This window comes from Delphinapterus leucas, chromosome 1 (assembly GCF_059928025.1).
Source record: "Delphinapterus leucas isolate spDelLeu-1000000601 "Yukka" chromosome 1, BTC_Dleu_Yukka2, whole genome shotgun sequence".
In the NCBI taxonomy this organism is placed as follows: domain Eukaryota; kingdom Metazoa; phylum Chordata; class Mammalia; order Artiodactyla; family Monodontidae; genus Delphinapterus; species Delphinapterus leucas.
This window is the reverse complement of record NC_143129.1, coordinates 71630759-71649272: the sequence shown is the minus strand read 5'-3', so window position 1 is coordinate 71649272 and position 18514 is coordinate 71630759.

Here is an 18514-nt window from a genome sequence, read left to right as displayed (position 1 = left end):
TCAGAAATAACAGCATTAATATTTGGATGTATTACCTTTTGGACTCCTCTCCACGTACCTTGTGATGCGTTAATTACAAACATTTCCCCAATTCTTCCCCCCCTGCATGCATTCTTGTCATTTGCAATGTGACTTTGAGGGTCCTTCTGTCAAGAGGTGAGGTCTGTTTTCCCTCAGTTCTGTTTGGGCTGATCTCCTGACTCTATTTGGAAAATAGAATATGACAGAAGTGACAGTGTGCCTGTTCTGAGCCTTGTACACTTCCACTCTCTCTCGGAATCCTGATTCACCATGAGAACAACCCCAGGCTAGCCTGATGAAGGCTAAAAGAACATTTGGAGAGTAGATGGGTCACTCGAGCTGAGGCCATCCTATATCAGCCAGCTCCCAACTGACCAGCTAATCAAAGATGCCCAAACAAGCCTAGCTGAGATAAACCTAGATGGAAATCCCCTAGGTGAGCCCAGCCTAAAGTGACTGCAGAATTATGAACTAAATAAATGGTTATTTTAAGCCACTAAGTTTGGGGAGTAGTTTGTTATGCAGCAATAGCTTACTAATACATATATATGGACAGGGACCTATATATGCAACAGTAGTTTACTGATACATACATACATATGTATACATATATACATTTACATAATAGAGAGTACAGCAATTACAACAAATTTGTATCCCGCTCTCCCTGAACATTTGAATTAAAACCATACCATTAAAAAAATCTTGCCAAGGATTATATTTGTCACTATATGATAGTCTATTTTTTGAATGCAGCATATAAAACCTTACATTTTTCTATTATTCTGTATCTATATTGTTTTTTTTTTATTTTTATAATAGATAGCAGTTTAATGGACATCTTTAAGGTAGAAGTAGAATTACTGGGCTAAAAGCCATATGAACATTTTGAAAGCCCTTGATACACACTGAGTAATTTTTTTTCCAGAAAGATTACAAGTATCTACACAGTCACTGATGCTGCCAGAGACAGCTCATCTTACCATGATCTTGCCACAGTCAAATATTACTTTTAAATAAATTGTAAATTTTCATGGCCAAGAAATGCATTAAATTATATTTAAAAAATTATTTTATAAGTGAAGTTGGATTGAAGTTCTTTTTTCTTAATTAGCTATTTGTATTTATTCTTTTGTGAGTGGTCTCTTCATGCACATTGTTCATTTTTCTTCTTTTTTGTATTGATTTGTATGCTCCGTATATTAATAGCGTATATTACCAATTACTACTATTTATTTCATGACTACGAAGAAGCAAACACTTCATATAAAGTATCTCATCTAAATTCTCACAAAAATCTTTTCAAGGTAAATTCTAGTATTTTCCTTTTTTACAGATGGGAAAAGTGAGGCTGGAGAAATTTAGTATCTTGCCCAGGATTATACATAGAAGTTCCAGGTTCTAGAGTCTGACTTTTACATTTAGACACTGCTACTTCACTTTGTTCATCACAATTTTGCAAGATTTTTCTTTTTTGGTCCTAACTTGTCAGTTATGATATTACATAGAGATTATCTCTTTACAAGTTCATCTGTCTTTCCCACTATACTGTAAACTTCTTGTGGTTGGAATCATATCTTTAAAGCCGCTGCACCTAACATGGTCCCTGGAAATAATATACATTCCATAAATATTTGTTAAACTAAATGGTTTGCTCTCACATTGGCACTGATACTTGATGGCCAGAGTCTTTGTCTAATAGGCTATTAAATATATTAGAATTCCCTCTTCCCCAACCATATATTATAAAATTAGCAGGCTAATTACATTAGATCATTTTACTTAGTCAATTTATTTTTCCCAGAATCAGGTAGCAAATGATGCAAGATCCACAGTCTATAATCATGATTGAAAGCAAATAACATTGGGTTTTAGCATTCCCCAAATGTCTACGATCCCGAATCACCTGAGGTAGAAAATCATTCACAATACTCCTCAATCCTCTTCCATATGACTGGAATTTGGTCAAAAGTACATTGGTGGTAACTTTACCCCTTCTCCTTAAAAATCGTTAGTATTCAATCCGACTATTCCTTGAAAAATAGTTCTGGAAAAAACAAAACATAGTTACTGAATACAAGATCTGTGCACAACTTTTATGGTCTTTTTCATATATCGGTCACTTTGAAAATAAGACCCAAAACTATGTTTAAGAAGATATTAAGCTAACATAATGATACACTGAACTGATGATTTGTTTTACAGTACCAACTTAAAAACTGTGCATGATTCCCCTGCTTTTAAATTTTAAATTCACCCTAAATTGGCCCAATTTTGGACTTTGTAACTTTTCTGAATACCAGATTATACCTGTTATTTCTGTGAAAGTTCTTCGAAATCCTTGGTCAAAATAGAAAAGTTTCTGATCAGATTCATAAAAGAGAGCCTTTCCAATCTGCACGCATATTGTCTGTGGGTACAGTGAAATCTCCTTGGAAACAGGAAGGATGATGCCATATATATTTATACAATGAAATAGTTACTAGGTTAACAAATGAGTTCTCATAGGCGCTTACTAAAATTTGTGTGTATATGCTTTCTAAAGCAAATCAAAATTAAATAAGCAACACTCTTTTCTTTCCTGGTGGGACGTTTAGCAACCTTGGGGATAGATTGACAGAACTGCTAGCTTCAGCCTAGGGAGGGGTTTGAATAGCCTGGAAATGCTGAGCTGTGCCTTTGTAGAAATGTGCAGCACCTGGCACTAGTATTTTAAAACCCCCTGGAGAGAGTCACCAGTTTTTTAAAAGCTGAGCAACAACTTGCTGGGCTCCAAACTAGGTCAGGGAACGTAGAAGGTGGGAACTTTCTGTTAAGATCAACTTCTCATTATATTTAATAAGAGTTTCAAAAACAAGGTGGGGAGGGCATGCACATAGGATTTCTCAAATGGAAAAGACCACCTGGCTCCAAAATTCTGAAGTCTATTTAATGATACTCCAATCATTTTTTTTCTATGTTTTACAGCGGGGTTATTAACCAGTAGATTGGAATCCTTTAGCAAATACCTTTTTCTCTTAAAAATGAGTATAATATCAGCTCAGAAATATGCAACTAGATCAGCTCAGTGGTATACCACTGAGCTGATCTAGTTGCATATTTCTGAGCTGATATTATACTATAGTATAAATAAATAGTGTAGAAAAGATATTGAAATATATATGAATTTATTAGATGATCAGTGTGACATTTCAAAATGATGGGCAATGGCTGGTGTAGATACCAGAGGCTACTTATCTATTTTGAGGACACAAAAGCCAAATTCCTGTTTTGTACCTTGCATAAAAGTAAATGTCGAAAGAACAAAGCATTGAAAGTCAGAATTTAAAAAAAATTACAAATCTCGAGCTGTGTTCTTCATTAATCCTGCACATTGCCTTACATATTTACTTCTGGATACTTTATCCTTTTTCTGCTGATGGGATACCCTTTTCAATTATACTTTCCATCTGATTTTTTAAGATTTTTCCGGAGCACAGGCTCCGGACACGCAGGCTCAGCGGCCATGGCCCACGGGCCCAGCCGCTTCGCGGCATGTGGGATCTTCCCGGACCGGGGCACGAACCTGTGTCCCCTGTATCGGCAGGAGGACTCTCAACCACTGCACCACCAGGGAAGCCCTAAAGATTTTTTGATGTGGACCATTTTTAAAGTCTTTATTGAATTTGTTACAGTATTGCTTCTACTTTATGTTTTGGTTTTTGGCCGTGAGGCATGTGGGATCTTAGCTCCACGACCAGGGATTGAACCCACACCCCCAGAATTAGAAGGCGAATCTTAAGCACTGGGCCACTGGGGAAGTCCCACCACCTGATTTGTTAATATCAAGGACAGCTGTTTAATGTTAATCTTATACCCAGCCACTTTCTAAATTCTCTTAGTTCTAATAGTTATTTTTATTTTGGGTAAATCTCTTGGAATATATACATATGTCTTTTTATTTCATTAGCTATTAACTCCAAAATACTGTTTAACTGGTGAAGACAGTAGGCATTTCTCTCATTTTCGGCTTTAAGGAAATATATCCACAGTTTCACTATGTAATTTTACGTTTGTTATTGATTTCTATTTCATGCTTTTTGTTGTTTTTAAAAATTTTCATTGTATCACTCTCTTGCTTATGATTTTTTTAATGAATTGATGTTTATTTTTATTAAGTACATTTTTAACAGTCATTTTTCAATGTTTTTTCTGTTAAATAACAAACATATTTAAAGTGAAAAACCACTGAACACTAAGATTTTTTAAAGCATTTAATAAAAATACACAAGTAATATCATTTATTGCTACTTTTTGCTCTTACTGAACCTTCTCAGAATAAGTTCAACTTGGTCATGAATAGTTTTTTAATGCATTGCAAGACATTGCTAATGTTTTATTTGGAATTTTTTGTATCTAAATTCGTAAACGTTATTGGTCTATAATTTCTATTTTGTGTTTGCTTCCACCTTTTCTAATCTTTGATATTGTATACAATATCCTCTCTTATTACTGGTCTATTCAAATTTCTATCTCACCTGAAATAAGTTTCGGGTAATTTATTTTCTTAGAAATATGTCTATGTCATATAGAGTTTTCAAATTAATTATTATACTTTATATTTTTAAATAATTCTTTTATATTTAACTGTATTTGTAATTGTGACAACTTTGTTTTCTGAATTTGTATATTTTTGTTCCCCTCCTTTTTTGTCTTTTATTTCCTCTTTGAAATGTGTTTATATATATTTTTTCAAGTTGTTACAGCTTTGTCATTGTCTTTTTGTTATCTTCTAGTTTTATTGCAACATTCTTAAGAGAATTTTGGAGTCTACTTTCTTTGTGTGCACAAATGTGTATTCTCCTTCAGTTAGATACAAATTTCTATATATCCACTAAAACAATGCAGTATTTGTGTTAATCAAGTTATTTCCTTTTTTATTGAGCATCTACCACGTGTTGGGCACTGTATGAAGTTCCAGGTTCATAGTGGAAACCAAAATAGGCATCCTTTGTGTTTCAGATTTTAATAATTTTAATGAGGTAAATTTTACATAAAATAAACCGTTCCCACTCAAAGCACACAATTACAGGAGGCTTGTCAGGTGTGTATACTCGTGAAATCACAACCACAGTCATCATACACGACATTTCCATCCTTCTCTAAGTTTTCTTGTGCCTCTTTGCAATCCATCTCATCCTCCTGCTCCCAGGCAACCAGTGATCTCTATTCTGTCACTATAGGTTATTTTGCATCTTTTAGAGTTTTCTATAAATGGGCTCATACAGTATACACCGTTTTGTGTTTGGCTCCTTTTAAGCTGCATAATGATTTTTGAGATTTATCTAAGTTTCTGTATATGTCAATAGTTCATTCCTATTTAATGCTATGTGATATTCTATTGTACGGATATACCACAGTTTGCTTATTGATTCACCTGTTAGTGGACATTTGGATTATTTACAGTTTTTTCTATGATAGATAAAGTTGCTATGAACTTCTGTGTACAAGTGTTTGTGTGGACACATGTTTTATCTCCTTTTGGGTAAATAATTAAGAGTGAAAGACTGAATCCTAGGGTAGCTATATTAGATTAATCTTTATAGACAGCACAAACTTAGATTTTGGTTTTGGAATAATGTGTACATTTTTCTTTATAACAATAGAATTTAATCCATATATATTTATGGGCCCAACTGAACTATATAGTCTCACTTATGTTATTTTGTTTTTATATGCTTTCTTTTCATTTTTCTACTAAATGTTTTTCCTGATAATTTTTTTCTTTCTGGTGTAACATTTCCCAAAATATGTACTGTAGAATAAATAGTCCTATTGAGAAGCTTTACAAAAAGTAGTTTTCATAATCAAATAAACTGAGGAAATGCTTCTTCTTAAATATTTACAATTCATATTAGTGTTTTTTAACTTATTTTTTATTTATTCATTTTTGGCTGCATTGGGTGTTTGTTGCTACGCGTGAGCTTTCTCAAGTTGTGGCGAGCGGGGGCTACTCTTCGTTGTGGTGTGTGGGCTTCTCATTGTGGTGGCTTCTCTTGTTATGGAGCATGGGCTCTAGGCATGCAGGCATCAGTAGTTGTGGCACGTGGGCTTCAGTAGTTGCGGCATGTGGGCTCAGTAGTTGTGGCTCGTGGGCTGTAGAGTGCAGGTGCAATAGTTGTGGCGCACGGGCTTAGTCGTTCTGTGGCATGTGGGATCTTCCTGGAATAGGGATTAGAAGCTCTGAGGATTCAGCAAAGTTTCTGTGCCCATGTCGTTTACCTTTTGGTGGGGCCAGCCAGCCAATAAATATCTAAAAGTAAACAATATGTCAAGTGGTAATGAGTGTGTGAAGAGAAAGAATGGAGCAGGATAAGAGGATAGGGTATGGTACTTTGATTTATAAAGGTGGGCAGAGAAGACATCTTCCATAAGGTGACATTTGAATGAAGACCCAAGATGAGTAAGCAGTGCTGCTATCTGGGGAAGAGAATTCCTGAGAGCAAACAGCAAGGGCTAAGTCCCTGGGGTGAGAACTCGTTGGGCAAAGAATTGAGTATAGTGATAGCAAGAGGACTGCCAGGGAAAATGGTGGGTGATGAGGTCAGAGAAGGTGGGAGGAGGGGCGTGATGTTGTGCAGGACCTTGAAGGTTCTGCTGAGAGCCTTGAATTTAACTCTGAGGGAGATGTGAAGGTATTGAGCAGAGCAGGGATATGATGTGATTTATTTTAGAAAGGTCACTCGTTCTTGTGTGGAGAATATCATAGGAGGAAGGAAGATTGTTAGAAGTCTTTTGTAAAAATATAGATGCAAGACATAACTAGGTAATGGCACACATAGTGGGAAATGGCAGGATTCTAGATATATTCAATATAGAGACACCAGGATTTGCTAATGGATTAGTTTTGGGGTGTCAGAGAAATACAAAAGTCAGCCATCACTTGTGGGGTTTTTGGCTTAAGCAACAGTTCAAATGGTGTTGTCACTTATTGAGAATGTAGATTGTGAATGAGGAGAACTGAGTTTGGTTTGATCTTGCTAAGTTTGAGATGACTACTAGAAATCCAAGTGGAGATGTAGATTAGGTAATGGCATATATGAGTCTAAAGTCAGGGGAGAGATCAGGGCTAGAGATATAAATTTGGAAGTCAGCAATACATTGATATTTTTTAAAACTACTGGACTGGATAAGATCACCAAAGAAATGAGAATAGATCAAAAAGAAAAGGAGTCCAAAGACTAAACCTTTGGTTCTTTAGTGTTATATCCTCACAGAAGTTAAAATTGACAACCTCACTATCTAAGAAAATAAAATTGCCATAAAAAGCTTTTCTCCTTGTTGCCAAAATTTTTTTTTAATTGTATGAGAAAAATTTCTCTTCTCCTTTCTTTTTGAAAACATATTTTTAATAACCATTTAGATCAGTATATGCTCACAGCTTTCTCGTCTTTTTTCATTTTATGTTGATTCATTCCTCAATTAATAGCACATATATATGTATAACTTATTCACTTTGCTGTACAGCAGAAACTAATACAACATTGTAAATCAACTATACTCCAATAAAACTTAATTTAAAAAATAGCAAATGACTTACACATTTTCAGGATCAGTACATAAATGATATCTTTTCTTAGTCCTCATATATTTGAGAGTATCTTTTTCTTAACACAGGTATTACAACTTCACTGAATATGGAATCCTTGAGTTATAGCTATTTCCTTTGTATGCAGCAGTTGCTGATCTCTTGTCTTCTAGTCTTCTGGCATTTACTGTTAGAAGGAGAGATCCTGTGTTTGTTGGCTTTTCTTTACTTTTTTTGTTGTGGTTATAGGTGTTTGCCTTTTTTTCCCCTGACTGGATACTCATGGGGTTACTTCTTCATTAAATTCAAAAAGTTACCACAATATATTGAGGTCTTGATTTCTGTAGTTTTTTTTCAGATTTTAGTATTAAAGTTATACTTTCTCCATAATATAAATTATAGGACTTCCCCAATTTTTTTATGGTTTAAAACAGTTTAAATAATACCAAATATAAATGATAGAATTTTAATTATTTTCCAAATTTTTCTGTGGTATCTGGGCCTTTTCAAATTTTCTATTTCTTCACAGGTCATTTTTATTCATTTACATTTTATTAGTAAATTATACATTTTCTCTAGGTTTTCAAACATGGCTCCACAGAGGTGCATGTTATATTCTATTCCAATTTTCAAAATTTCTTCCTCATTTCTTCTTCTTTTTTTAAGCTTTATATTTTTACTCATTCTTTCTTTTCCCCTTAAACAAGATTGTGTGGAGTTTTTAAAAAAATTGTTCTTTCAAACAGCTTTTGGAGTTATTAATATTCTTTAACATTTTGGGGTTTAATTGTGGCATTTATCTTTACTAATTCTCTTCTACTACTTTCTTTTGAACCCATTTGTTTCTTTATAAAGTTCATAAATTGTGTACTAAGATCCTTTGTGACTATTATATATTTTAAAAAGAACATTTTATTTTTAATAAATTTTAAATAAATATTTAAGTAACATTTACTGAAATTTTCCTTTGAGTAGAAATTTAGCTATTTCTCACAAGTTACAATATGACACTCTTTCTTTCTAGAGATTGTAATTTCAATTTTTACTTCCTTTTGGATCAATGGCTTTGTATCAATAGAACTACTTTTATTAATTTCTAATGAGTTAAAATTTTTATGCCATCTTTATTTCTATTTGTATTGAAATAGATTATAAAATCTGTTCTCTGAGAATTGTTAAAGTTTGTTTTACGGTAGTTACATAGAGTGATATTTATATATCAGGCTGGGGAAGACAGGAGGGTAGGATAGGGAAAGGATGATATGGTTAGATGTAGGTTCCGGTTGCTTTCTTACCAGTTATTTTAGGTAGGGTTTCTCAGGTGTTTGTAACATAATTAAAAATAATGAACAAAACATTCAACTAACTAAATAAGAGTAAGCTATGAATGGACCAATGGTGATGAGAATATATCATGAACTAGGAATTATGAATAATCCACTTTTGTGAGCCCAGGTTCAAATAAAAATAATAAACTGGGGCTTCCCTGGTGGCGCAGTGGTTGACAGTCCGCCTGCCGATGCAGGGGACGCGGGTTCGTGCCTCGGTCCAGGAAGATCCCACATGCCGCGGAGCGGCTGGGCCCGTGAGCCACGGCCGCTGAGCCTGCGCTTCCGGAGCCTGTGCTCTGCAACGGGAGAGGCCACAACAGTGAGAGGCCCGCATACTGCAAAAAAAAAATAAAAATAAATAATAATAATAATAAACTGGGCTTTAAAAAAATCAATATACAACTTCCCTCTTTGATTTGTTAATTAACTTTAAACAGTACCCCATCTGATATTAATCTTGATACTAACTTGTTTTGTTTGTTTGCATTTGTCTGGTACCTCTTTGCCTAACTCTCTATTTTCAATGTCCTTTTATAAAATTGTTTTAAACATGTGTTTTGTAACATAATATTTCTCAAACTTTAATGTGCATGTGAATTACATGGAGATTCTTTTTAAGCTACAGCTTTTGTTCAGTGGGTCTGGGGTGGGACCTGGGATTTTGCATTTTTAGTCCAAGCAATGTTGATGTTGCTGGTTCAACTGAGCTTTGTTTTTTTGTTGTTGTATTTTTCCTTTGAGCTTTGTTTTTTTAACCAAGAAAACCTCAGTCTCTGTATTTTAACAAGGGACTTCAGCGTATTCACATTTAACAAAAACAAGGAATATATTTGATTTTAATCTTTTCATTCTACTTTATTTAGTGTAATTTAGCATTTTATTTTATTTTATTTTATTTATTTATTTTTGCGGTAGGCGGGCCTCTCACTGTTGTGGCCTCTCCCGTTGCGGAGCACAGGCTCTGGACGCGCAGGCTCAGCGGCCGTGGCTCACGGGTCCAGCCGCTCCGCGGCATGTGGGATCCTCCCGGACCGGGGCATGAACCCATGTCCCCTGCATCGACAGGCGGACTCTCAACCACTGCGCCACCAGGGAAGCCCTAGCATTTTATTTTTTATGTTAGTTGAATCAAGTTACTATTTATTCACTTATTCTCTTGTTTGGAAGTTCTAAAATAATTTTCTATTCAACTCATGGTGTTTTTCTCTTTCTCAACACCTGCAATTTATTACTTCATCAAATATTAATAAATGCCTACAATTAGTTGTTGAGTGTATTTCTTTACTATTCTTTGAAAATAAAATGCCAGCTATTTCCTCCTTCCATACAGGATTCATCCACTTATTCTCCCACCCCAATAAAATTAGACCTTCAGACTATTTTCTTCCTCTCTTTCCCAACAAGGGAATATCTTTATAATTCATTCAACCCATCCCCCTAGTCTATAACCCGCAGGTATTACTGAAGTAGTGTTATACCTTTAAGTTCAAGCTATATTTAGGTTTTCCCTTTCAGCATGTGCCTTTTATTCTAAGAATTTTAGCTTCACAGTGATGCTGCTCATTATCATCACTCTGTCATTATTCTTTTAGATTCAATTATACACATTGCAAGTTTCATCCCTCACTTCTTTTTCCTCTCCTTTTTGTCTTCCCCCGACTTAACTTTTTTCTTGGGATTCATTCATTGTTTAAAGTCCCTTCCATTTATGTTTCTCTCAGGGAGGGTATGTGAATGGTATATTTTCTAAATTCTTATATATCTTTCTCTTATTCTGATAGATAGATGATTGCTATCTTGGCTGGGTATAGAATTCTTGGGTTGTATCTACTAACTTTTAAAATTCAAAACTTACATTTCAAGTTCTAGGAAGTGTCTGTGCTTTAATTTACTTTCCTTAAGTGTTCATAGTATTATTTTACCATTATTTTCAAATTATGTTCAAATTGCCATCTCTCACCTCCAAGAGTTCTTCTTCACTAGGAAGGAGTTTGTGCGGGTGCTTGGCTTGTTATTCTTCTCTTTGAATATTTGTTTTTATCCCTTTTCCTTTTATGTCATTGCTCTTTTAGATCTTGGGGCTCAGGTTCAGGCACTATGCACTCTCCATGGGGTCAGTGTTGGTCATGAAGTTAAAATAGTGATGTCTATCCCTATGGATCAGGACCAGGAATACAATGGCCAGCAAGTCACCTCTCTGTCTCTCAGCTCCAAAGGCTAGTGCTCTTTAAATTTAGATGCCAGATACTTCTGCAGTTTTTCAGGAGCTGGGGAGACCAGATGGTCCCAACACCACTTGTTCATGTTCACTCTGTTCTTTCCCTTGTGGGTTCATTCTACAGGAAGCCTAAGCTCCCTAAAGACAGCATAATCGGACAGTTCTTCTCCTATGATCATTCACCTCCACATTATCATCAACACCAGGATCCCTACTACAATGATTTTCAATCCAGAGCTTGTTTCCAAGATCCAGATGGCATGAGTAATTGTCTAATCGGACCAGGCAGTTATCTGATTACATTAAATTATGTCACACATCCAGGTGCTCAGGGCTCTGACATGATATCAGCATAGAATAGAGTTTTAATAAGATATTTTTCTGAAGGAATGCCTTTGTTAGTTTCTTAGAGATTAAAAGCAAGAAAACTACTGGACTACCATGGCAAATTGTAAAAAATACAGAAGTTAACCATAACATTTAGACAAACAAATCAACACTTACTTCTCTTTAATGTTTCTAAAGCAGTAGCTAGTGGAATATAATTGTTTTTCTTTCCATTTTCAACAGAAAGATCTGTATTGACCACCTTGATAGGAAGTTATGGTTAAAATACTTTTGGAATGAAAAACTATGCTGATTGCCCTGGGAAATTCATTGATTAATTTATTGTGACATCAACTGCACAGATACCTATTGAGTATCTGCTTTGGGTCTGCTGCCGTGGTAATAGCTTGGACTTAACACTTATGTCCACCCTCTGGATCAACTTTCTTAATCTGAACAGTTAGGGATGTTGATATAATTTTAGCTCTTATCACTCAGACTTCATAAGTCTTTGTATTTTGTCACTCTTAGTATTTATATGACATCCATCTAGTGAGTGATTGATCTTCTATAGGACCCTATGGTCATTCACATTTGCTTATCATCGACACATGGAGGCAATCCACAGATTTATGGCTGCCAATAAAAGTTGTTACCAAAAGTACAATTTCTTTTTTTTCTGTGTGTTAATTTCTAATAACTCTTGTGCATGAGAGCAATTACTGACAAAAGTCAGCCTCTGTTAATAGAGTTTATCACACTTCATCATATATCCTTTGTAGTTGGAAGCATTTTGACAAGCCCAGGGTTAATTAAAACCAAGAAGACAATAAGATACACCTAATCAAACATTACAGGTACAGAAATCAATTAGCAGACTTATAGCACTTTGGAGGTTTCCACAATGTCTAAAATTCAAAGAAACTGTCGTTTCCATTTCCTCAGGACAGTGTAATTAAATTTCTAATTGAAACTATTTTTCAGTAGGTAATGTACAATCCACCCAAGTTTGATTTGCATTAAAGTGGGGTCTACAGAGGTTGAAAGAGCCTAAGAAATTAAAGAGATCATCAAGTCATTTGCATTACTGTTATTTTGTCTACCTGAAGTTAGGAAAAGTTATACTGGATAAAAAAGGGAGGAGGGAAAGTAGTGCTTTGCACGATAAAGAGAATAAGTGAAGTCATCGTATATATCAAGGATCTCTGTCTTTACACAGTGCAAAAAAAAATCAAAGGAGAGTCCATATATCAGATAATTCACTAGATTTGTCAGCATTGTTAAATAATAAATCTGACTTATTTGTTTTCTCTAACTTGATTGACTCTTTTGACTGGATTGATTGCAATGATTTGTTGCTTTGGTACCATGTAGATGTGGCTTTAAGTAAATCACATCTTTTTGCAGTTTTATCCCCCACCTCCACCCTCACCGCAGCTAGGTTAAATGTGGTGCTGATTGCCATGCCTGGAACACATTGTCTCAATGGGGAGTGGGCAGGGGGATCGGGCAGGCAATGTGTATTTGTTGAATGTCAGCAAGACTGTGTTCAAACTCCTTGTGGGCTAGCTGACTAATGGGCACATTTTCCCTTACTGTCTGGGGTTTTCTCCTTTAGCCACTTGTAAGAGTTATTAACAAAACATCTTACCACTAGCTAAGCATAGAAATGATCATATTCTTTACCCTGCATTCAAAATGATCCCTGTTTTGAAATTTCTGTGCAATTGACATTTGATTTAAAGAAGAAAAACTTCTTTTTCTTTTAAGTACTATCCTCAAGTGTAATTACTATATTAACAACAACAAAAATAACTTGTATTTATTTCCTGAATTCAGAACCAAACCACACCCATTTTCAGGGTTTTACTTTTACACTCTTAACAAATCAAAATTTACTATTCCTTTCGTAGAATGATTGCTATAGAACAAACCTCAAGGTTAAATTTAGGCTTTAAATATTTCTTTTGGTTTGTGGGGTTGTGCCTACATAACGTCAAGAAAATCCAGATAACTTGAATAATTTCATGGAAAAAATCAGTCGAAACATTTTTGGGGTTAACATAGACAACAGCTAATTAATTATATTTTTCTGTTAAAAGTTAAGATATGTTGTTAACAAAGTAAAACAAATGAAAGATCCAAATGTACATAAACCAGTTTTAAGTCAAGCAAAGGCAGATATAATAATGTTTTCATAAATCAGACCTCGGGCTTCTTCTTCTTCCCTAATGCTACCTGTTTTCTGGCCAGTTCATTATTTTCAACAACTTCAGTTGAGTGTTAATGGGCATTCAATAGATATGAAAGAGGCAATGATCCCGTGGTGGCTGATTTACACTGCAACATGCCCCTAGGTTTAGAATGGTGCTGTTTTCTGGGCTTGCTCTCCTGCTGGTCAGTGGATGGTGCATCAGGAACAAGCTAAGGCCAAAATTAGATTTTAAGCTTGAGCAATCTTTGTTATTTTCATATACAGTCATCCCTCGGTATCCCTAGGGAATAGGTTCCAGGAGCACCCCCCTGGGGATACCAAATTCCATGCATGCTGAAGTCCTTTTTATAAAAAGGGGTAGTATAATAAATACAGCTGGCAGTCTGTATTTGCGGGTTTCATTGCCACAGATAAGGAAGGCTATCTCTAAACCTTTCTCAGTTTTCACTGGCCCTTCTTCCTTCTTCCACTCCGTAACTATGAACATCTATCTAAGACTCAGCCCTCAATTCTTATTCTTACTTTCTTATACTCTCTTCACTCGAGAATTCGTTTATTCTATGGTGTCAACAAATTTTACTTTGCAAATAACAACTCTCTAGTTCCTATTGAGTCCTTTCTCTTAAGCTTTGGTCCTGCTAGCTGCCTAATAGAATTTCTGCTCTGTTTTAGTATTTTCTAAACCCCCAAATGAACATCCCCTTCCCAGCTCACTACTTCTGTTAGTGGTGCCGCCATTCCTAAGATAATGGTTAGATCGTCTGATTTCTAAAATAATAGACAAAAATGTATAATGATTCAAATTCAATTGAAGTTTTCTCTTTACAAAACAGTATAGGGTAGGGAACAAGTCTGCAGGGTAACCCTTCTTCAAGCTGTCATTCTGGAGCCCTGAGGCTTGTCTCCATTGCAGCCAAGTAAAAGAGAGGAAGAGAACAGAAGATTGCCTGCAGGGGGTTTTATGGATGAGGCCAAACTTGACCTTAAAGCATTTCATAATCTCTGATCTCTCAATTGCTAGAGCTCCGTGTGTCATGGCCACACCTAACTGCCAGGGAAACTGGGAAATGTAGTCTAGCAATTTTCCCAGGAAGAAAAAAGCAAATGGAGTTTGATGCGAAGCTATCAATCTCTGTCATAGCCATCTAAATTTAAAACTGTAGATTTCAACTTTGTTTCATTTCCCATATCAGGTCAAAGACCAAATCCTACCATCTTCTCATTTAAATCATCTCTTATTACATTATCCACATACTCCTAATACTATCTCATGGTCCAGACTTCTATCACCTCGCATCTAGATTACTACATTAGTTTTCTAGGTGATCTCCACAACTATAGCCTCTTCCTCAATTCATCAAACAAACCCTTTTCATATGTGTTTTCCTTATGTACAAGTTTCATTGCTTTATATCATAGTTCAAACCCTTCAACAGCTCTCTTGTCTAACATATCAAATCTCATCTCTCCTGCTTACCTTTTAAGAACTGATGTAAGTTAGAAACTCCTCTTCCTACATCAGCCAATCTAGATCAACTGCTTTTATGTTTTTGCAGGGTTTTTCTGTACCACTCAATTTAGATGTAATTTAAACTGTCTTGTGTTGTTTAATATTACTTCATGTGTTTTAGAGCTGTCTTCCCTACTATGTTGTAAGCTCCTTGAGAAAAAAAAAAATGGATGTCTGGTATTCTTTTGTTTTGTCCCCCAAATAGCCTAGCATGCTGCTCAGTGCATACAGGGTTGGTTTCCAGTGAATACTTGTTGATGACATGGCTAGCTCAAAGAAGGAGTTAATTATTATACTGAGTTTTATGAAATTTTACTCCCAAAATGTGCCAGTCATATTGGCAAATCTTTGTTACAAACTGCCATTTATCCATGGAAATCTATGCTTAATTTTTTTTTTTTTTTTTTTCGGTACGCGGGCCTCACTGTTGTGGCTTCTCCCGTTGCGGAGCACAGGCTCCGGACGCGCAGGCTCAGCGACCACAGCCCACGGGGCCCAGCCGCTCCGCGGCACGCGGGATCCTCCCGGACCGGGGCACGAACCCATGCCCCCCGCATCGGCAGGCGGACCCCCAACCACTGCGCCACTAGGGAAGCCCCATGCTTAATTATTTTTATGCTTAATTTTAATTGATGACAAAGTCTCTCAACATAACCAGATGTAAACTGAAGACATTTTATAACCTTGGGGAAACTAATTTCAATTAAGTATTTCTTTCATCAGTTCAACCAACAGTTTAAATTCTGGTCCCTGTCCTGGAGAGGCTCACAGACTGGAAGGGAAGTAAGGATTCCTGCACTTTGTCGAGACAGAATTCTAAGGTGGCCCTCCCAATTCCTGCCCCTGATGTACATGCTCTGTGTAATTCCTTCCCATAAGTGTGAGTGGGACCTGTAATATGGTGGGATATCACTCCCATAATTATGTTACATTATATCACAAACGAATTGTACAGATATAACTAGAAGTCCTTAATCAATTGACTTTGAGTTAATCAAATGGAAGATTACCTTTGGTGGGTCTAACCTAGTCAAGTGAGCCCTTAAAACAGACAGGAAGCAGCTTTCCTGTGGGCCTGGCAAAAAGCAAAAACCATGCTGTGAACTGATTATGGAGGGGGCCACATGGCATGGACCTGAGGGCAGCCTCTAAGAGCTGAGTGAGATCCCCAGTGAAGAGCCAGAAAGAAAGTGGAGACCTTAGTCCTACAACTGTAAGTAACTGAATTCTGCTAACAAACCAAATGAGCTTGAAATAGGATCCCGAGCTCCAGATGAGAATGTAGCCCTGCCTACATCTTGATTTTGGCCTTGAAACACTAAGCAGAGATTATGCCATGCTCAGGTCCAACCCATGGAAACTGTAAGATAATAAATGTGTGTTGCTTTAAGCCACAAAGTTTGTGGTTACAAAGTTGTTACATAGCAACTGAAAATTAATACATACATTTCCTACAACATGCTGTATAATTACTGTGAAACACGGTTTTATATGAGTTTCATCATTTTGAGAGTCTATAAATTTTAATTTTTTAAGATTTGGATTAATTACAATACAGTCGTATATCAAACAAAAATACTTTCGGACTTGAAAATGCTAATGCTATTTATTTCCATTTTCCTGACCTTGAGTCAGTTAACATCTAACCCACAACAAGGAAGTGTAGATTGCCATCACCTGGTCTATTTTCAAAGACTTGTACAGACGCCAGTTCCACCCCATTATCAGTGTTTTGTACGTGGGTCACTCCTTCACTCTTACCTACTCTAGCATGCATATTGAGCTGACTTAACATTATCTTCTGGGGAGTCCACTGGGTTAAATATTCCAAGAATCTTTGGAGGAGAGCCAAGTAGTCTTTTTGCTCTTCAAGAGGAAAGTGGTTTCAAGGAAGCTGCTGCTTAGCAAAGCCATTACTCTGTTGCAAAACAGGCATGTTTCCAAAGTACATTAACAATGCCAATGAGAAAACTAGCCCTGGAGGGAAAAAAAGAGAAAATGAAGAATTCATTTCATCATAGGGAGCCCTGGAGTGCTAGTTGAGATATGTGACCTCTGCTGGCTGGCCCTGTAGAGCTCTCTAAGCTTCAGTTTTCTGATCAGTAAAACAGGAGCATCAACTAGATAATCTCTGAGTTCTCTTTCAACTTTGACGTCAATGATTCACCAATCCAATGACAAAATGGAGGGAAAAAGTGAGAGATCTTGGTGGGAAAGGTAGCATGCTTAATGTTGTGGGAGGATAGTGGTGAATGAATATATACTCTGAAGACCAGTTCCCATGTGAAGACAGACTCTAGGTTGTCTTCAGCATATCAACAGCTCTCTGTCTTCCCACTGTTAAAATTCCATAATTTGAAATGCAGAATCCCCCTAGCCACTTCCTCTGGTCTTTTCCATTCTTAAATTCATTATTTCATTTAATAGTCTTTATGCTCCCTTCAAGTTGAATGGTTTTATATATATATATATATATATATATATATATATATATATATATATATATATTCTATACTGTCCCACCTGTGCTTGGCTTTTGTGGTACTCATAACTGGATTGCTTTACTTTCCCTTTTCACCTGACAAATCCTGGTCATCCCTTAAGGTCTAACTCAAAAATGACCTTCTCCATAAAGCTTTTCCTGCTTGTTCTGTTCTGTGTCCAGCTATGATTGAGCTTTGGAAACTCCCTTATAATCTACCCTCCTCTGAGCACAAATCTTCCTCTACCTTACATGTTAAGTGTGCATTGCTCGTTTCTCAGGCTGCAAACATAGAGATGTAGGAGGTCGAACTGAGTGGTTCCCGAATCCAGGTCATAGCCTGAAGGATAGCTCATATTAGCTTGTTTACCTAACACCATCTTGTCTTCTTGTTCTTCTTTTTCTTGTTACTAGAATGCAGCAAAAGTAAAACTGTGGTTTTATGACAACACATAAGTTCTCAGGAGGCCTTCCTGAAGAATGGTCATCATGGTTATAAGATTCGGGAGACCAGATACTATAAAATTAGCCATGTACTTTCATAGGGGTTTTGCATGAGCCTGAATGTTGGCCAAGGTATCAAAGGCTCAGAGAGCCTAACTGATTTGAGGAGAGTCACACATCCAGTTAGAGACTCAAACTCCTCACTCGTGACTCACAGTTCTGTAGGAGGTTTTTCTCCCCTCCTTTCCAACACAGGACACTGCTTCAGGGATGATACTGCTTTCAGGCCATCCATGAAAATTGCTCAGGGCTGCTATGATCCCCAAGGCAAAAGTATCTTCTGAATGAAGGGAGCACTTATTTATTTCTTTACAAGTTTTACTCTCAGATGGTGACTCC